This window comes from Tympanuchus pallidicinctus, unplaced genomic scaffold, assembly GCF_026119805.1.
Source record: "Tympanuchus pallidicinctus isolate F22 unplaced genomic scaffold, pur_lepc_1.0 scaffold18, whole genome shotgun sequence".
In the NCBI taxonomy this organism is placed as follows: Eukaryota; Metazoa; Chordata; class Aves; order Galliformes; family Phasianidae; genus Tympanuchus; species Tympanuchus pallidicinctus.
The window spans coordinates 13,496,710-13,518,129 of record NW_026294699.1 but is presented as its reverse complement, the minus strand read 5'-3'; the positions used below and the strand labels follow the sequence as shown (position 1 = coordinate 13,518,129).

The 21,420-nt window shown below is 44.7% G+C and overlaps 1 long non-coding RNA gene across 3 annotated transcripts in view; it reads right to left on the bottom strand.

The window, feature by feature from the left end:
- Positions 1 to 21,420, bottom strand: part of LOC128079190 (uncharacterized) — a 152,547-nt gene that overhangs the window by 98,272 nt on the left and 32,855 nt on the right. The window contains exons 1-2 of one of the 3 annotated variants that reach the window (XR_008206014.1): positions 5,503 to 5,715; positions 5,023 to 5,086 (exon numbers count right to left, since the gene is read on the bottom strand). The exons of 1 other annotated variant lie outside the window; for it this stretch is intronic. This is a non-coding gene — a long non-coding RNA (uncharacterized LOC128079190). Of the gene's footprint in view, positions 1 to 5,022; positions 5,087 to 5,502; positions 5,716 to 21,420 lie in introns of those variants that run through there. One more of the 3 variants, XR_008206012.1, reaches the window with a different exon arrangement.

Below are 21,420 nucleotides of genomic sequence, written 5' to 3'. Positions count from 1 at the left end.
AGCCCTCAGGGTCAAGTGTGGATAAACACCCTTTCTGTTCAGCAAAGGTTATCAGTTCTATTGAGAAATAGCCTTCCCTTCCTGTTGGACATCCTGGACTTGTTGATTTGCTCCAAGTCCATAAACTCATCCCTCCGCATACACCACTCCAGCACACACTGCAAGCAGTGGAGTTCAATGACATGAAGCTGGGATGAACTGGCCTTTCCATTCCATCATCAACACCAACAAATATTCAGTCCAAGAAAACTGGTTGGTGCCTTGCAGGAAAACAAAAAGCAGTATCACACAGGTCAGTGGGATGATTTAGAGCTGGCACAGAAGCATCGCTTCATTACCTGCTGCTTTCTAGTTCACGTGGACCTCAGGCCACATAGGTCATCATCACACACTGAGGAAGATCAGCTTTTTATCCCACTTAGCTTACTTAGATTTTAGACATACAGCAGTGTAAGCGTTTCCAAATAAAACAGCATCAAGCATTTGAACCTGCAGTGATCGTGAAGTGCTGAGTTTGTTCCTGCCTAAGAGAAAGCAATATGACAACAGCACAGCCAATCTGAGGCTCTGCAGTCATTTCTATGTAGATAGCTACAAATTACAGTATGCTCTGTCATTCTTTACCAAATATAACATTAAGCTGACAAATTATACTAATACAGTAAGATTTTAAGGTGTATCCACACTTGCAGCATGTGTAAATTTCTCAAATAGAATCCGATGTTTGCTAATATGGTACGATCTAAGTTAATAAGATCAAATTATGGCTGATCATACTACATTAGAGAATGTCACATCAAATTAGTCACTTTCAGAATTATAATGAAGCACAGAAAGCAACCAAAAATAACTTTTCCAACACAAGCAAGCAGCTAAAACTGAAACCTGAGCCAAATACCAAGTCTCTAGAGAGCACTCCCTGAATTCAAGGTTAGCAGGGTTTTCTCTTCAGTTTCATTTCATAGGGCTCTCACACACAATTTAAATCCAGGTTTGATTCAGAGAAGGGTCTGATCTGAAGATTGCTAACAGAAGCTGGAGGTAAGGGAGGAAAGGAGGTGGCACAGCACAGCTGGTTAAGGTCACTGCATTGGTCCCAGGTGGGAGAAGCCACAAAATCCCTCCATCAGAGCTCTGGAAAGAAGCAGCTGCTTAAAACATCGTTAAACTTTCCTCCTTACAAGTGTAACTGGTCAAAACTCCAGGCTTCATAGGTTGGCTTCCTCCCCCTCCCCACATCTGTTGCTGAAGCCAAGGACTCACTAAGCACACTTTTCATATAAACCCATTAATCTGCAAATACAGAGCTTGCCTGCTGCAGACACACTAGGAAAAGATCGCCTGTTGGCACAGGAGGGCCCATGCCATGCTGAGGAACGTGGTGTGTGCAGACATCCCTGCCCACATGCCACAGCCCCATGGAGCTGCTTTTCTCCTTCCCCCTCTCCAGCCTGCAGCTTCCTACAGGCTTCCTCCACCTACCAACACACAAAGAGCTCTCTGCAAACACCCACGTTAAAGCTGACATGCCACAAATCCCAACTTACCTCAACAGGATGTCCATAATTTCAAAGCCTACCCTAACATGAGGATTAGGATGGAGGGTCTCTTGCACACCTTTCCCAGTGCCTTCTACAGGAGGAGACCAAACCTGGCACGTGGCAGCAGCCCTCAGCACAGGAATCAGCACTGCAATAGAGCCACGCTCACAGCAACAGCCCCTCCATCAGCTATTCGAATGAAAGTACAAAGGAAAAAAGCAGCCCAGAAGAGCATAGAGCAGGAGAGCTTTCTTCTGCAAGGCCAAGCACAGCCTTGCTGGTGGGGAGGGATTCTGCCTCGTTTATGCTATTGGATAAAGCAGAGCCCAGGATCGCCTCAGCCTTGTGCTGAGATAAGGGACGTCTGAAAGAAATAATGCAGTGATCCTGTTTCTACCCTTACTCAGCTCGCATAAACCCAACATCGCTACAGGTGAGTCCTCTGCATAGATCACCTTTGTTCTCCACTGACCAAATTAGTGGAGCAGAAAACCTAGACCTTGCAAACAGAAACCGGGGAAGCAAAAGCTGAAGTGGCAGCAAAGATGTAACAGAATGTTTCTTAAAACAAAAACAACACACACAGAAGAGATGCCCGCTGCAGAAAGGAGGGATTCCAGCTGCTTTTTCAGAAAGGTGGAACAAACGTTCATCGCTGTGACCTGTAGCATATAATATTAATTCCCATTATTTAGTATATATTGGCACATGCTTCAAAGGGCATTTTTCCCCACAGTGGCTCTGCCAACCCCCGTTGCTCATGACTTTTGTTTATTTGCGTGATATTTGTTTCTTTTTAAATCCAAGCTGTCTGCATGAATTTTAACTCAATTATGGGTGTTTGTATAAGGCAGTCTGCTGAGGGACAAAGTTGTTGATCCCCAGAGGAAGCATTGTTCCAACCCTGCCTGTATTTCAGTAGATTAGGATTAAACCAGACCTATCATCAAAACACACTCGCTACCATACAAGCCTGATGTGTGCTTTGGTTTGAATGGAGTTGTTATGATAGACTAGCCTTTTGTTATTAGCAATTATGAATACTTCTGTTGGATTCCTGTATGCTAATAGACTAGGGGTGCTCTGTCATCTGTAAGCCCGTATCTGTGTTATTCTGCATTTCCTTCTAATCTTTCCTCAGTCCTGCAGGGTTTTAGCAACACTTCACCATCATCCTGTTATGAACCTTGTTCTCCCTCAGGCACACAGTGGTTTCGTTGGGTACCTGAGCATCGTGTAAAGATCAACCTATGACAACATAAGCTCAGCCAAAGGACGAACACTTTGACTTCACTCAAGACAAAAACAAAGGCGCATGGGAGGAGGGGGAACAAAAGAAAGGGAAGCATTATTTGCTGCATCTGCTCTGACACTTTCTGCAGTGCAGTGGGTTGGGACCCACCTCAGCAGGACAGGAAGACCTGTTTGCCCCTACAGGCAAAAATCTGTTCTCCTCATTAAGTCAAATCAAACAAGAGGTTCCTCCTCTCACAACAAACAGGTCCCCGCTTATTACATACGTGAGCACCTTCTGAAATATTATTTGGTTGCCTACAGACACGAGATGTTTTTAATGACCTCTGCTGGTAGGACCCAAGTGCCACTCTTATCACCTCACTCATATTCACTTGAAGAAGTTATTCAGATACAAGAGCTTGCAAGTAATGTTTTCCATCATCACTTAAGAGAGCAGAGTTCAGCTTACACCCACTACCACCGGTGTAAATCAGGAGCAAACCACTCAAGCCAGCTTTCTATATGCCATCACTTAGAATCAAGAGTTTAATGTAAGTACGGGTTCCAGCTAATTAAGCACAATTCAGTGACACCAATACAGTAAGCACGCATTGCAAAGCTGGCAACAAAGAGATCTCTTGGCACAGGAGGCAGCATGTGCTGCTAACACACAGTGAATTAACAGCACTTTTATCAAAGCCAGCTTCCACGAGTCACAACCCCTCTCTACTTGCTTTTGGCTTCGGTCTTTCGTCACTTTCCTGTTACATCCAAGCCCATCTCTCATAAAATAATTCTGTTATGACCCCCACACACCATCAGCAAGCAGCAAGAACAGAAATGCAAGCTCCTCGTATTTTAGTTAATGGTCGCAACACGTGGACCACAGCATGCGAGTCTCTGCCAGCCACAGGAACATCAACTGGTCTTAGGAGGGTTTCAGAACACAGCTGTAAATAGATCTTTTTCCTAAAAAGGCAAATTTAAAGCTGAAAATTACTTACGTGAAATTGGCTTAAAATACATCAGTGCCAAATAAAGTTGAACACAACCCAAGCGGTTTTGTTTGTTTTTTTCCTTTTTAAATAAGGTTGAAAGACCACACATTTTTTATATGGTTAAGTTTTCTGACAGATTTTCAAGGCAAAAACTGATTTAATTAGCCCACGCCCATCAGCCTTGAGCGAGAAGTCCTTTCAATCATCTTCAGCTATTACACCTTAGGATTTAGAAGCAGAAATACGACCGCTCCTTTGGGTTCCAGATCTGAGTCATGATTATGAGTAAGACAATTAAAACAGGTCTGTTAACTGCAGAATTCTGACCAGTTCGAAGGTGGAACCACATCAAGGCTTTACTTTTAACACCCCAGCACTCACCCCGAAGCAGCCCTTCCCCCGAGGTTGCACTCAGCCAGGGACAGAGCTGCCTGCATCGTGCCACACACCTGGGAAACAACCAGCACTCAGCACGACTTACAGCACAGCAACGTCAGATTGGGCAGAGCATCCCAGCTGCGGGCACAGCTCCGGCCCCGTGCTGCCTCGTGTCCCGGCTGGCCCAGCACAAACATTCGCAACTTCACTACCTTTAGCATTGCTGAGCAATCCGTTTCAGCGCTTTCGAATTATGGGATATAAGAGCATTTTTATCCTTCCTCTCTTAAGGAGCAGCCTTCGGTGACCGCCACGATGGAGCAGCACGTGGCTCCGTCTGTGCAAACCCACGTGCAACAGCACGGAGCTGCTGCTCCGATGGCTGCACTCCGCCGTGCAAAGCAACACCCCCTGCTGCCTCCGCAGCAAGCTGCTTTCAAACCTCCAGCCACTCAACTACTACTCGTTTTCAGCATTGGACGCCAGGCAGGCCTGGGGTTAGGAGGGGAGAAAGCAAGGTTGGTGCATGGCTTTGGATGGCTTTTGAAATTCAAATCGTTCTCGTTCTCCGTCCAGGCTAACCCGCAACACGCTGAACAAAGTGCAGCCCATTCCCTAGGCATCTGCCCCAGGGTGGGGCTAACCAGACACATCCAGCATCTGCTTCCTCACACAAAGAGCCTCCCTTACATACGCACGCTGTTAATTAATGAGCCCCATACAGCCAATTGCTCCTTCCAAGAGACAAAAAACCCCAACATGACTCATCCTTCATTCACACTGAGCAGAGTATTTCTAAGGCACAAACACAGTAATCAAAACAAAGCCCTTCTCCCCACCCCTCATCGGTTTGGAAGCCCCAGCCGTACCTCATGCAGCTCCTGCCGCCCGATCCCAACGCACAGAGCAGCCATCGGAAAGCAGCCTTCATCCCTGCAGGACAGAAGTGGGCAGGTAGCTCTGTGTTACAGCCATCAATAAAAGCAACCCAACTAAAAGAAGGGCAGAAAACTGAGATCCGGAGATGCCCTTCAACAAAGCTTTCTGCTAAGATCTCAGATCTATTAGACTGTTTCATTAATGTTTCTTTCTTTCTTTCCCTCCCATTCTCCTCCTGTCTTTATCTCCTGATCCATCTTCTCCCTGTTTGATTTTTCTCTTTTCTAATAGAGACACAAGAAGCAAACAGCTCCCTACCATCAGCAGGCCTTCAAAAACAAGGCAGCGAGGTTTACAGCACTGCAACAAAAAGGCAACTTCCACCATACGCTCGTTTGTTTAATACCAGCCACCCTCATAAGGGAGATGAAGAAATGAAGCATAGTTTTCTCCCTACTTTAAATCCTTACCAAATTCAGCTTCCACACACCACAGTTCAGCCAAGCAGGACTGCTGAAGAAAAGTCATTTTGTGGTGTATAAGGGAATCCCTTAATTAATGGCAGCTGTCCCTGTCCCAGCACTCCCTGCTCTGTGCTAAGGGCATGCATGCAGCTGTGCTCCCTCACATGCTCAAGAGGAGGACTTAACTCCTTCCTTGCTAACCCCAAATGAAGGCTTCTAAACCCATAGAGCAGACAAAGTGAACGAGACCAATGGCATCTTATGTAACCTTGTGCACATGATTGTTATCAACTTCACAGTTGAAACGGATTTAATTTCCAAATAGAAACTATTGCCAGACTTTGCTCTTCCCCTGTGGAGTGACCACAACACATGCCATTCTGGTTGCCTGTTTTAATTTCAATTCTCTTATTTTCTGGGATTTCATCACCTGGCAATGAAGTGCAGTCCCCCGAGGTTCCCAAACAGCGCTGAGTTTGGTAGCTCAGTACAGCTGCAGCATACAGAGTAGAGATAACAGATGGTAGTTTTGCATTAGCATGGTGATTCCCTTTGGGCAGGCACTTTAAGACAACATCCCAAAGACTCCCAGGTATTCTACAGGGAGGTTCAGGGCTGGAACCTGGAATGTTCAGATCTCTTCAAAACTATTTCCCTCTGCGTCCAGTAATTGTGAAAACAAGGCAGCAGGGGAGGCAGCAAATGTGGAATGGACTGTGCACTTTCATTGGGTTAATGTGTTAGCTAGAGAAAAGAGATGCACCCCCATCTCCCCGAGAGCACTTTGCTCTCCAGCCTCAGGGTTCCCAGGTACACCAAGTGCATCCCACGTCAGAGCCTCAGGTCTCATTTTCCACCATGCTGCTCTATGCAGGGGCATTTCATTGTTTTACAAAGATAAATCCCCATGTGGAATTACAGAAAAAGAGTTCTGTGAAAACCAGGTTATCCAGAGGCCATCAGGAGAGCACTGAGTGCACTGCCAGTGCCACCAAGTACTGCGCTATCACTGCACATGGATGTGGATGCACAAACTTTCCCCCTCCCATGGAGGCAGAGCTGCATCTGCCATCAGCACATCTCAGATCTGGTTTGGGGCTCGGTAGCTGCAGGATTGCACTGCAAGCTCCTGCATTCTGTTTGGCAGCAATGGGCATCATTGTAACACAATGAGCCTGTAGCCCTTTGCTTTGGGAAGAACAAGCTGTAAGTGCACTCAGCACACAACCTCGCTGGGCTGCAGCTTTTATTCCACATCTGGATCTGGTCACCGAGGAAATAAAGCACTGTAAATATATTTTGAAAACACGGCTTGTAAACACTGCAAGAAATTATTATTGTCTCTAAGTGACGAAGAAGAAATGCATCGTTTCATTAACGTGAACCATCTGACCTCAAAAGGAGGAAAAAGCAATAAATGAAGAAAGTGCTATTGCATACAATTGGCTCGATCCTGACTGCATGGCACAGAGATCTGCTGCCATTAGGGTCACACTGAGTGTGTTGACCCCACTTACAGGTGTAGGAGATGGATGATCCTTTTGTATTTCTGAACGGTTGGATTTGCAAGCACTTAAATACTGTGGTCAGGTGGATGGCAGCACTAGAGGCCTTCTGGTAGATGGCTAAATGGGAATAATTACTTTAATTAATTTCTGGGTCATTGCAGGTATCAATTCTGGTGCTGTGGCCCATTAAGTCGGTTTGGTTTATCCCATAGTTCTTGGTCATTATTAGCTCAGAGTCAATAAGCCACATTGCACAATCATAATCAATAGATGAAAAAGAATTCTGAAGGAAAAAAAGATAAGGATGGATTTTGATCTCGCTTACATCAATAATTTCCCAGAAACTGGTGGAATTCCCTGATGTAAAATCAATGTGAGCAAGTTCAAAATTGAGTTGTTTTGCTTTGTCAAGAAGATAAAATGGAGAGCTTGGATTGTGCCTTTAAAGTCAGACATTTATAGATTAAATTTTATCTGCAATATCTTGCACTCCAGAGATTTTCTCCTCATTTATAGGCTTAAAATATCTATGTTCAGAAGGAGGAAAAAGAGGGATTTTGCACATGTGACTGAAATAAACCTTTGATGGTACTTCAGGTCAATCACCACTCACCAAAATACTTTGTCATTTCATCTAAGATGGAGATTTGGTTACACTATTTAAAAACATTAATATTTTCATTTAGGACCCAACATTAGATATATCAGACACTCACTCTTTGTGGTTTTAGCATTAACCAAACATGCAGTTTAGCCAAGATTTCACCCATGGGGATGTGAATATTTCAACATCTTCATCCATCATCATCTTCATTGACACCACCAAGCTGAGTGGTGCAGTTGATACAATAAAAGGGAGGGACGCCATCCGGAGGGACCTGGACACTCTCAAAAAGTGGATGCATGAGAATCTAATGAGGTTTAATGAGGCGAAGTGCAAGGAGCTGCACTTGAGTCAATGCGATCCTGGGTACAGATACAGACTGTGAAAAGAACTCACTGAGAACAGCCCTGCAGAGGAGACCTGGGAGTCCCAGGGGACCAAAAGCCAGCAAGGTGATCTTGCAGGCTGGAAATGACTGCATCAACACAAGATAATTCTGCAGGCAGGGGAGAAAAACAAGCAACCTCTGTTCTTTGTGATGGGAGGACTCCAGGATGCCAACTCGTCTGCAGCAAGCAGCTCTACAGCTCAGGTTGATGCAGCTCAAGTGAGCGATACATCACTGACAACAACTCTGTGTGGGAACAAAATGCCCAGCACTGGGAGCTCTCTGCTGGACAGTTATTGCTGCTGTGAATGCTATGCACTTGAGGGCAACAACACAAGTCTTGTTATCAGACATTTCCCATTGGTGCATGAACCCAAACTCTGCTGTAAGCAACAGCTCTCTTGCACTACAGGTGTGTCTGTTACTGATACAGGGCATATATACTGATACATGATTGATAGAGCCTAGATTTTAATGTTTTGTTTGTTCTTCTCTCTTAGAGAATAATTACGGCCTTCCCTCCTTTGATTCATTAAATCAAACCTTGTTCTCAGCACAACCAAGAGAATTGCCCACTGGCTATGCTTGCTCCTGTGCTGAGACCTTGTCAACTCGTTTTCAGCCTAAAGCAAAAACTTCTGGCTGAGTTCATCAGCTCCTTGGCATCAGGGCTGATAATGGAAATGGCAATTTGGGCTCTCAAACAACCTGCTTGCCCTGCAACAGCACTCCCAGCACTGCAGCAGAGGAGCACACATGCCCTCAGGCAGTGTGAAATGACCGCTTCCCTGTGACAGCCAAACCTCACGACTTGGTACAGCCGTGTGTGTGCTGCTCTGATTTGTTTTCATAGGCAAATAATTAATTTGCAGTGACTGACATTGTTTTATCCCCACCGTCACTGACACCTTGTCTGACTTGCATCGTATGCCACAAACTGCTTATCTTCTTTGGCTGCTGATTCGCCCTACTCCTTCTCCTTTAGTATGATACTCATTACAGCCTGCTCTCCTATGCTGAGGCCAAGACTCCTGCTGTGCTTCCAGGTAATGGATTCTATTACTGAACAGCTCAGCTGGGGAGGAGAGAGGAAAGAAGGAAGGAAAAGCCTGGAGAGAGAAAACAGCCAAGTTGCAGGATTTCTGGGTCTCTGAAACAGTTCCAGAGTTCCTTGGTGTTCTGGAGGTCTTTCTGTGCACGATGAAAGCACTGGGCTTTTGTATTGTTTGCTTTATTTTGCAATACTTTATGATTCCCATATATTCTGAGCTGTGCTGATTTGTGACCAGTATTTCATTGCTACCCCGGGAGGAATTTTCTCTGAAAACACAGGAAAGAAACAACGCCCTGATGCAAGAACTGCAAATGAGTAACTGCCACCAGACCATGGCTTCTGTTATTCACCCAGCTCTTGCAGCATACTCATGACTGCAGTATGTGATCACCTCCCAGAATGATAAAGTGAAAGTAAAGGCATCTCTCTCCTGCTCCCTCCCCTTCCCATTTACCTTCCACATCAGCTCTGTGGGCTATCACACAATGGGGAAGGGCCACAGCCTTCCCCAGCCAGGGAGGAAAGCTCTGTGATTAAAGACATGCAAAGGGGATGCAAAACATGTCAGCTAATTCCATTCTCCAACATGTTTTCTGGAGGAATCCACCTAGTACCAAGCACCTTCAGTTGCTTGTTTGCAACAAAACCAATAGATGGTACAGATTTAAATCTTGTTAGGAATCAGGACTGCAGTCCTTCAATGTCTTGGGTGCAGGCTGTAAGGTGAGGATATCAGCATCGCCCTGCCTTGCAGGCAATAATCTATCCACGCAGATACAGAAAGCACTCACATGCTGAGGTCACGGGAGCTGTAGGTATATCTAAGACCAGTGACTCCATCTCCTTGCTCTGGGATTATTCTTGATTTTCAGGGATACAAACGAGCAGTTTCTCATTATTCGTATCTGAAAGAACCTTCACAAAACCAGTGATTCTCTGAGCACTAGAAATCAGGGGCCTGATTTCCTATGGATTTGCATCCCTATGCCAGGACTTTCTCTGGGTCCTTTAATAAGCACTAAATTCATGACACAGCCATTCTCCTAACCGGGCACTAATAGGATTTCTCTTCTGCACCCAGCCACCCACAGCCAGGAGATGCACTGTGCTCACTCTCCTCACCTGTCCATAATGAGCTGCTGAGGCTCATTTCTGCTAAGACATTGCCTTTGCTCGTTTAAAACATTCATATCTTCAGCTGCCACAGCAGAAAGAACATAGAACCTAATACAATTAATTTTCAAGCCAGCTTTACTTACATCAGAGCAAAATTACTCTTTGCTTTCAATTCTGATCTCCCAGCATACTTTTGTCATTTCAAATTCTGTTTGTATATCCCTGAAACTATACTGGCATCAAATCAGCATAAGATAAGCGAGAATCAATTAAGGGAAGTTTAATCTAAATCACTTAAAATTGTATTTATCAGAACCTTGGGTTCACTCCATAGCACTGAGGCAGTTACAGCATTCTCACTGCAGCTGGTAGAACAGCTCCAGATGTGCTGGCATGGATGAAAGCAGATCTGCAAATCTACCCATATCTAGGGGAAGTAAAATCCTGGTTTCAACTTCTAATTGGCTGCACAGGGCAATAACTTCACCAAGAGCTCCCTCTGGGACCAGAGGCAGAAATTCCACCCACATGCAAGAGTTTTTCTTCCTGCCCCATATTGTTGCATGAAAGCAGCAAAAGCTAATCTGCATTGGGGTGGGGCTGGCTGAATTTACAAAGGCCTGTCATAAAGAAGCATCAACACTGAGAAATGTGTAAGTGCTCAGTTTTGAGCAGAAGTTTTTGGGGCAGCTCACGTTTCTACACATTTTTTTCTTTTTTTTTTTTTCTTCAAATGCAAATTGACCTCTGTTGGGGGTACACACAGAACCACATCTTTCAGACAGCTTTCACATCAGGTGTCAATTTGTGAAGCTGAGTTCCTTATTCTTGGCTACTAACTCTACAGCTGCCGCTCTTATGAATATATTATAATGTACCAATTTATATTCAGAACAAAGAACCCAGGGTTATCCCATCATCAGAAATCCTTGTAAGCTTGATTGTTTTTTTGTTTCCATCATGTAGTAGGATTATAGCTTCCGTAAGAAAAACAAAACAATTTTTGCCTTTTTTATTTTTCCTCTCCCTTCTTTCCTCCCACGCTTTAATTCTGAAATAGAGAATACTTCATTTTCTTCTGTTTTTTTTTCTTTTCTTATTTATTTTAAGGCATTTGTTGCACATTACAGGCAGAGTGCAATGTGCCTTTCCCCACACAGCACTAACCTGCTGGCCAGATGTGTGCTCTGGCACGCTGACAGTGCTGGTTCACCCGCAGGACAGTTTGGGGCTGATCTGATCTGCAGGATGGAGTTCATGTGACATCAGCCAGCACCAGATAAGGGTTTCTTTCCTACACCTCTCCCCCCCCCAAAAAAAAAAAAAAAAAATTATAAGGAAACCAGATAAATTCTAAACAATTTGTGTGAAAGTACTGGAGCACCTACTGGAGATGCTCAAGCAGGGAGCTCTCACTCACATGAAGCAGCCAAAAAAGAATCGTGTGTTTCTTCTCACAGGTGCTCGGATGTGTGACTCTCCCACAAGACAATGAGGTGTGAGGTGACGCCCCGGCACAGCACCACTTGCCAGCATTAGGTGAGCATTTATTGAGCTAGCATGGTGCTGTAACTCTCAGGGTGATTTTGTTTTTCCAATAAGAATTTTCAAGACTACACCAAATCCTCCACCTCAGGAAACTGTAATTTCTACTGGAAAAGCATTTTGATGGAAAACACCCCTACACTCAGCTCTTCTTCGCCTGAATGCTCATAGGACTGGAACAAACTGCAGTGCTTCCCCATGGGTGATGGCATCACCAGAGGGCAGAACCTCACAGCATTTCCCATGCAGATCCACGTGGACCTGTGGAGCACAGAGCTGTGAGTGCTGAGCTCTGCCCTGGGAGCTTTCTGTTATGTACTTATTTATAAAGAAACACGCTTTAAGTGCTTTCACCATGCAGGCCCATCACCTCAACATGCAGATGGAAAGGAACGGTGCTTTGGAAACTTTTGTCTACCAACTTAACTTTGTTCACCTTTCTTATTGCTTCCTCTCTTCCGGTGCCTTTGCACAGCAAGCTCCTTAAGCAACACCTCTGGATTTGGAGCTGTTTGGGTGTAGCTGTGCATTTTTACAGGGTGCTCCACCTCTTTCCTGGAGCCTTGCCACAGCTTTGGAAGTCAGAAGAAAAGAGAATGGAGGTGGGAACCCATCCAACTGCGTGTTTGCATCAGATAATTCTGGAAGGATTTCATCCCCAGACTGTGCTTTGCCCAGGAAGGAGAATATATGTCATATCTATAGAGAAAAAACATTCCACAGAAAAGCTGGAATCGAGAAAAAGCTTCCTATGTAAAAGATTCCACACTCATAACCCTTGTGAATAGAAGAAAGACTCCAGCTTAAAAATAAGCAGTATGTAGGGGTAGCAAAGATCCTCAGGTTCGTTTTCCAGAACAAATTTCCTTTCCCTGCTCCCACATTCCTGGGCTTGCTGGCTTAGCTGTGCCTCGTTCCATTCATCCCTTGCACAGTTTGCAGGGATCACCTGAATGATGCCACCCAAAATGTCTGGTTGCAAATCATCAGTGATCTGTACAACGCTGACAACGTGAGCTATTTGAGATACTCAGCATTCAGTCTTGACGTGTAACACTACAGGAATGAGCAGTGAATGCTGAGTATTTCTGTTCATAAGGAAACAAAAATAGAGAAAACCTGGGCTTCTGGCCACTGCTTTCCTCCCTTGTGCTTGTCCAGGTTTCCCTGTACCTCTGCACACTGTATGAGCCATAGATTATATAGAGAGCTCTGCTTTCACTATTAACCTGAGGAGGAATGACACAAGTCTCTGTGTGCCACATACACCATCCCAGTGGCAATGGGATGGACCCCAGTATTTGGTTCCTAATGTTCTGGGAACTGACTGCTCCTACAGAGGGACTCAGTAAAAGCTCACAAACTGAGTTACTCGAGTTCTATACAATTCCATTTCCCCTCCTGAGGTGGTAACAAAAGAACTAAACTGCAATCTGGGCTTCACAGTCAGCAGTATTCACTCCTCTGGAAAAATACAAGAAAAAAACCAACAATACTGACCTCCAGGCACCCCAAAAGAGCAACCACACACACAAACACTGCAACCACAGAGGCAACAGGAGCTGGCAATGCTCAGGTTCTACCCACAGTAATGTGGGTACTGGGCTGCAGTGTCTGCTCCTGCAGGACTGCCAGTGGCTCTGCTTACTTTACAACCACGGGAAAGCTTCTACAGCCTCCATGGCTGCCCCAGAGCAGCAGGCTGTTCCCAGCAGGAGATGCTCAAAGCAGATGAAGCAAGGATCCCTCAGGGTCCACCTCACCCTCAGGTGGTTTCTGCTCCGTGATGGTGAAGGGTCTGATCCACTTACATGGACCAGAGGACAACAATCTGCTTTGATTACTGCCTATAACTGCACGCACATTCAAATCTCGCTCTGTGCACTCAGAAGTCCATCCCCAGCCCCAGCAGCATGGATTAATGACATCTTCCCTCCAGAAAGGGAACGAAGGACAAAAATGTCCCTTCATTTGTCTTTTGCACGCTGGGTTTTGCTGCAGATTTGTTAACGTCTGGACAAAATCATTAGCATTCTTTCAGAAGTCCGACTCTCTAGCCAAAGCTAAAATTAAATTGATGGATTCTCCTTGACTCTCAGTTATGAGGTGAGTGCAGACTATTTTCATAAACACGAAGGACCTTGACACAGCTATCTGAAAACTGCCCGTGTAATAAATTGAAGATTTTCAGTAATATAATCTTTCGCTGCTCATTTTGCCCCGCTCCTTCTACCAAAGAAGGTTTTTGTATATATTTCAGCTCCCTCCTTGTAAGAACTTTCATGTGCCTGAGACGTATTTGGAAACATCCCCGTCACACAGCTCCAGCAGCAAGCAAGAAATGAAACGTGAGCAGAGCAGTTCAGCATTGCTTCAGTCTTCCCCATGAGCTGCTGTTTGCTTCAGATGTTCACAACAAAGATTCTAATTAACAATCCCAGAGGATCTGCTTTCTAAGAAAACTATCATCGATGCGATAATGCTGCACGTCTCAGAAACTGCTAACAGGCACTGCAGAGAGAAAGGGAGAAAGGTCTGTGCTGCAAGGACATTTACCCATGAATACTGGGTCAGAAATCACTTGCTGAGATTACAGCTATCAGAAGTGTTGTGTTTCCAGCTGGAAAATTGGGTATATCAAACTACTTCTTAATTTGGATGATCTGATTGGAAATCTGACATTGTGACCCACGCACAGCCTCTCTCAGCCCTCCCGTTCCCATGCAAATGAGAAGAGAATTTGCCCACTGAGCGGTGATGGGAGTTTGCCTTAATAGGCAGTGAAAGTTTGGGTCCAATGTGAGGAGACATCGCTCATGTGATCCTGAACTGCATTCTTCCCAAACTCAAACTTGTAGAACCAAACTGTTCTTTCACTAGATTATCCCAAGGACCTTATATTCCAAAGGTCCTATAAGCGGAATTTCACTCATCCTCCCCCACCCCTTTCTCTATTATCCTTGGCGATATTATCCATATGTCTCAAAGTAAGGTACTTTTACAGGCTATTTTCCCTTGTTACAAATATTTACATTTTCTCATATTGCTGTTTCTTTTGGATGAGTCACACTGTCTCCATCTCACTGTCGGTCACATTTTCATTGCTTGTAAAACCATACCACATTTTCACATGTAGGGTGAAAGTGATAAAATTCCCCTTTCTCTGTTGTAAAGAGCACATCAAATTAATTTGCTTCATGATTTTTTCCCCCCAGATTTTAATAGTTAATAAATTTACTGTTTTGCTTCAGGGAAACGGAACATTTGCTTTCTCTGACAGGGCGTTGGAGGCTCAGTGCCATCCTTAATTAACACAATGCATCAGAGAGCGGTTGACTTAGGTGGAGCTGCGTCACTCCACAAGAACAGAAGACTCAGTCTCCAACATGGTACTGAAACCAAGCTTTCCTGGCAGCACAGCACAATGAGCTTACAAATTAAAAAGGGAGAACGATCCTTCACATCTCTGTTTCACTGCCCATCCAGTTCATGAGGTCCCCAACATTACAGCAGCCACACAATTTCATAGGGTTAGTTTAGAAAGAGACTCCAAGTAGAAGCTTAACTGTCTTGTCTGTTTAGAAAGAGACTCCAAGTAAAAGCTTAACTGCCAGTTTCTCTACAATTTCAGAATGTTTTTCTGCCACAACGATCTATACCACACTGTCTTTATCTCGTGGCATTTTAGCACAACTGTTGAGATACAGATGAAGTTCTACCTGCACATACACATACAGGAAGGGAAACTCCTCTTTCTCCGTGCCCTGCAGCGTTTGAAGCTGAACAAGCTCAGCTCAGGTTTCCAGAAGCTGCCTTTCCAGGCACAGAGCTCATAAAAGGGGCAGTGAGATTCAGAGGCACAGGGACACAACCATTAAGCCACTTTTCTGTGCTTTTGCTCCCATGTCCCACATCAGCTGCTCTCCTGATCGAGGAGTTTTTAAATTTGCAGAGCAAGCTAGAGGAAAACAACAGAAATGAGCCTGGTGGCTTATTGTGGGTGGATGATTAAACACACCAAGATTGCAGCTGTGATTACCAAGTTTTCAACTCAGGTGATGCCACTTTGGTTTTCCATTCTCCTGCACACATACACTGCGTTAGAGCAGCTTCACTACAGTAGTGCCAGGGCTGCACACACTGTTCATCATCACAGCCAGCCAGACTTACAGACTACTTATCCAAGGCATGCTTCATTGAAATAAGGCACTACCTCCATTTATGCAGTGTCTAAAGCACAAGGCCTCTGCTCTGGGCAATGCTTAGGTTTGGGAACACAGCTTTACCAATCACCTGGGTATGCCAACACAAGTGCAGCCACTCCTCCAGCTCCAAAGCAGGCAGACAGACAGCAAAAGATCTGTGTACACAGCCCAGACCGAGTCAACATGAACGCATCTTATCAGCGTTTGGGCAAAGTTCAGCAGAGCCAACGGCCCTTAGAAGCATCCGCAATACACTGGGCCCAGCAGCCATGAGGAGGAACTGGGCAGGTCTGTAAGGAGCCAGAAGAGCTGATGCCACATTGCCATCCACCAGCCCTAAGCTGAATGGCAGGGGCAGCAGTACAGGTCCTACTCCAGCTTGCAGCTGTAGGCAGTGCCAAAGCTGCGTGCCCAGACCGGCTGCTGTCTGCAGAGCAGAGCCTGAGGGCCATGGGGCTGGGCTGCTCGTGCAGGAGAGCAAGGAGGAGGGCAGGGGGCAAAGCAAAGCATGGGAAAGGACGTGGGAAATCTGGGAGAGAAAATACAAAATGGGCTGTAACTGTTTACTCAGCATAAATATTTCTCACCCTGGGAGAACCCTGGTTTTCTGATTGTGTCCTACATCATGACAGCACATGGAAAAAATTAACTTGCAGCCATGACCTACAATGAGATCAGAAAAGACTCTTCAAACTAGAAGTTGTGAGCTGATGTTGTCAAAATACTGAGTGGTTGTTTTCTTACAGCCTTTAGGATGATCCCCTGCAGCAAAAGGCTTCAATGTATTCCACAGCAGAGCATGCCTGCTAACAGCCTCCAAGCACTTAAACCCCTGGGAAGCACAGCTATCCCTCACTCATTAGCCTCATTTGATCGAATGGGACAAGCACAAACAAGAGCAAAACCAACAAACTGCAGCAGTGGAAACAGCAGTTTCCCTGAAACATCCAGTAGGTGTGAAATAGCCGAAGTCCCCAGCAAAGCCACGTCAAACCTGCAAGATATATAGACGTACTTGGCACACTGATGCTAGCTTTGAACTTGCCGTGGTCTTTTTGAATCACATCCAAAGTAGGAAAATGCTATTGCGACCTCATCTTCCGCAGCAGAGACAAAGCAGGATCTGTTCAAGTGCTCAGGCACAGAAGTGGCACCAAACACGAGCAGTCCCTGGCAATAAAGAGCAGATCCTATTTTTTAAGCCAGATTTTCTGCAATCCTAAGAACGCAGAGATGTGTCTCAGCAAGCACACTGAGTCCCGTGTGCAGGAACCTTCCCTTCCCTCTGGCTGTTTTCCCCATCTTGGTGCATTTTCAGCAGTCATGTTTTTGCCTTTATGTTTCCCATGTCCCAAATTCAGGCTGCACTCGACTGCAGCGATTAGGTTCCTAAGATAGGATGCATACCCTAACATAAAGCTCTGCTGTGCTCTCCCTGTCTCCCCCTTCTCCAAGGCTGCTAGAACAGACACGCTAACCCACAAGCAAACAACCTTGGACAATTAACTTAAATACCACTTTAGGGTTTGGGAGGCTGCCGTTGACAGTGCACACACAGAAGGATGACGAGACTGATGAGACAGAAGGAGTGCCACCAAATGTCATCAGACATTACCAACCATCACTGTGCCTGGGGCTTTTCCAGGGAAGTGCGCCAAGGAAGAGTCCAAGGGCTGCAGCACGGAGCTCAGCCAGGGCAAGAGACCCTGAGCTGTTCCCTATAAATCTCCAAAGACTGTTGAAACATAACCAGAGAAAGCAAGTAGAGCAACAGGGAGACCACTCTGGATGCAAACGACAGAGCATCACCGAACCATATGCAACCCCACAAAGATAATGGCCCTAAATTACCTCTCGCTTGCATTGGTTCATTAAGAATTTGATAGAGCTCCACTAGTGCTGTTGGAAGCCTGCTCAGAGAGCTAAGTGGACTCTGGATCAGGCTCCAGGACTGGAAAATATATTAGGTCATAAAGTACAGTATTACATATTTTATAAGGGAACAGCTATCAACATCTGCTCCACCCAGTGAACATACAAAAAACAGCTGGAAATAAGAACAGCTGTGCAGATCTCAAGCTCTCTTTAGCAGCAGCTTCTTCCAGCCATTCCTGAGCTCATGCTAGAAAGACGTTTCTATAGCTCTTGTCTGCAGTAGGAATTTAAGACTGTGAGAATACCATTATGATAGCAATAGATGTGAGTAAAATAATTACAGCATAATGAAGACATGCTTACCATCATCAATTGTGTGAATTAACCTATGAAAATACAAACATGGGCAATGAGAGATGTGTTTGCAGGCACCTTTAGTGCACACACCTTGAATCTCAAATTTCCCACCAAGATTTTGGTATTTGCTAGCCTGATTTAAAACACACAACTGCAGCCCAAGTCAGAGCAACCACTGCTTACACACAACATTGTCCTGTTTAGGTTTGCGTGGAACAATGGGCATCAAGGGATCCATAACCTCATTAGCAGCAGCTCCACCCACTGCTTCTTACTCCCAAGGTGGGGATTTTTAGACCTGGGCCTAATTTCTTGCCTTGCTAGCAGCACTCCTCACCCAAAGGAACGATTCGGATCACATTCACAAATCTACCACTATGTCATCTGAATTTCCAAGAGGAAAGAGACATAGATCTGTGGTACAATCTGGACATTTTTGTATTTTATTTCTTTTCCATCATGTCTGGGAGGTGGATCCAAACAGTGCTTTTTCATCACGCTTTTCTTCCTCCCTTTGTCATATAAACCAGAGTATGTGTTGTACTGAGATCACTCCATCAAAACATCCAACGATTTATAAAGAAATTGGTTCACTTTTAGGCCAAGGTGGTCAACACCGTGGAGTAACACTACCCCAAGCTGCATATGTGGTAGATCCCAGCAATCTGCTGGCTATGGCAGCACTACTCAAATCTATACAGGAGAGAGACTTCTGGAGGTGGGCATTGCTGACGTGCTGGATATGGATACCACTGTCCTGATGCTTTGGATGGCAGGTTGCTCCCATCACAGAATGTCTCTGGGTGGAAGGAACCTCAAGGATCAAGTTCCAAAACCCCTGACTCCAGTTCAGGAAGGACATGGAGCTCTTAGAGCGGGTCCAGAGGAGGATCACTGAGATGATCAGGGGGCTGAATCAGATTTTATCCATACATAAGAAGTAGAACTAAAACAATCACAACAGTGAAGCCAGAAGGTGAGAATTTCTGCCAATTTAACACAAACACAGCCCTGATGCAAAGGAAATCCTGCTGTGATGGAAGAGTCCTCCAGTCCTTCACAGCAAAGTGCTGGAGCTGAAGCAGAAGCTCATGGAACAACACAAGTGATGTCAGAACAAGTGATGTCAAGGAGCTGAGCTCAGAGATCCAGCTGCTGAAGTTAGCTTTGCAATGAATGCACCAAAACAAGGGTATCCAAAGCACTGAATGACTGCTAACATGGAGCCAAGAGCCAGAAGTAGAACAGAGATGATAAAGGTAACTGTGAGCCAGCTGGCCAGCACAGTGTTGAGCAAAGCAATGCAAAGCTGATACAAACTTCAACTAATAAAAACAATTAATTAAAATAATAAAGTATAGCAATATAATTAACACCAGTAATCACAGTTTATGGAAAACAGGCCTATCATATAAATCTAATTTCATTCTTTGATGCGATTACAAGTTTGGTGGATGAAGATAACAGCAAAGATACAACGCAGGTGGAGTTTGGTGAGTCAGAACACTGCATACTGATTGCATGATAATGTGAAGCATCTGCTGAAGGAACACTGCTTGCAACACGAGGCCATGGTGTGCCACGCACTGCTCAGACTGGGATCTGAACACGCAGGAGTCAATAGCAGAAAGTAAGAAGTTAATCATGGAGAGCAAAGTGTGTTACCAGGGGGTTCTGGGCACTAGTGCCTGTTTAGTGCAGGCAAACAGATTCAGAGCTGCCAGAGAGGAACATAGGACTGCAAGGAGGACTACATGGAAAGCTGTGAGTCAGGACAGAATTAAGCTCTTGAATAAACTGAATGCAAGTTTTTTTTTTCTTTTTTCTTTTTTTAATTTTTCTTTCCCTAAAGCAAATTTGATCCTTCAGCCCATGAAAAGAATAGAACCAGGGGGAGATTTTATCTCAGCACACAGCACCTGTTGTGTTTTATCACCTGCATTTCTTAAGGCTGCTGAAGATTTGTGTGGGTAAAGCTTGAAACAATTCAGTAAAATATCTTATATATTATTTGCGGAGTTTAATCCGTTTAATTAAGCAGCAAAACAATGGAAAGGTGATTTAATACTGGCCTGTGCGTGCAAAAGAAAGCAGTGGGTATCAAAGGGACCGTTCATCAAGTGCAGCAAAGCAGAACTTGCACCAAGGTCCTAAATGAGAAGCCAAACAATTTTGAGTGAGCAATTATGCATGCAATTTAATAGAAAAAGATATAAACTGCTTGCACGATCTATTGAGGGAATGGTTGATTCTGCAGTTTTAAGCAGATAAGACGACAAAACTAAATGCAGGTTACTTTTCTTAAAGAAAAAAAGAACTATACATACATCTTCAGATAAAGTATAGGGGTAGCTGGCCTTCATTAAACAAAACATCAAAGTAGATGTTCTCATGGTCCCTCCTGACCTTAAACCACTGGAACAGGCTGCCCAGGGAGGTGGTGGAGTCTCCTTCTCTGGAGATGTTCAAGACCTGCCTGGATGCCGACCTGTGCGACCTGCTTTAGGGAACCTGCTTTGGCAGGGGGGTTGGACTCGATCTCTGGAGGTCCCTTCCAACCCCTACAATTCTGTGATTCTGTGAATCGAATCCCTGAAGAAACAGACTGCTTTTTCTGTAAATAAAACTGCAGGATGACTTCTGGTTTCCAGCCAGTTCTAAATACGCTTTAAATTGTTCGGAGTTCTGCCTGTTTTTCCCATTCTGCCTTGAGTATTTCAAGCAGGTCAGTACAAGTATTGATAAAACATATTTCCCACCAAAAAGGAGATTGTTTGGTCAATAATTTCCATTGGCATTCATATATTTTTACATGCTTACGACAAACTTTACAGAGTACTGGGCTGTTCTCAGCGTTTCCTGGTGCAAACCAGAACACTCTGTCATCAAGATGTCCATACAATTTTGTTTTGTATTCTTTTCCTTGCCTATACGTAATGTTTTGTGAGTAATCAATGAATCAAATTGATGTATGAAGTGGTCATTTCTTGCAGCCTTTACCTCCAGAAAGTTACATCACCACCATCTGCTGAGGCTTCTCACTCCTGTAGCACATGATGGGACCCTATGAACGTGGGGCAGTTTCTCACCACAGCACTGCACACAGTCATGTTTTCTGCATTCCTCCATTGCTACATGATACTTGAGCTTAGCAGACAATTGCATGGAAAAAACAGCATTTACGTAAACGCTGGACCAGATCCAAAGCACATTAAAGAAAATGGAGAATTTTGATTGAGCTAATGGAACAGGACCTCTAGAACCTGGATTTC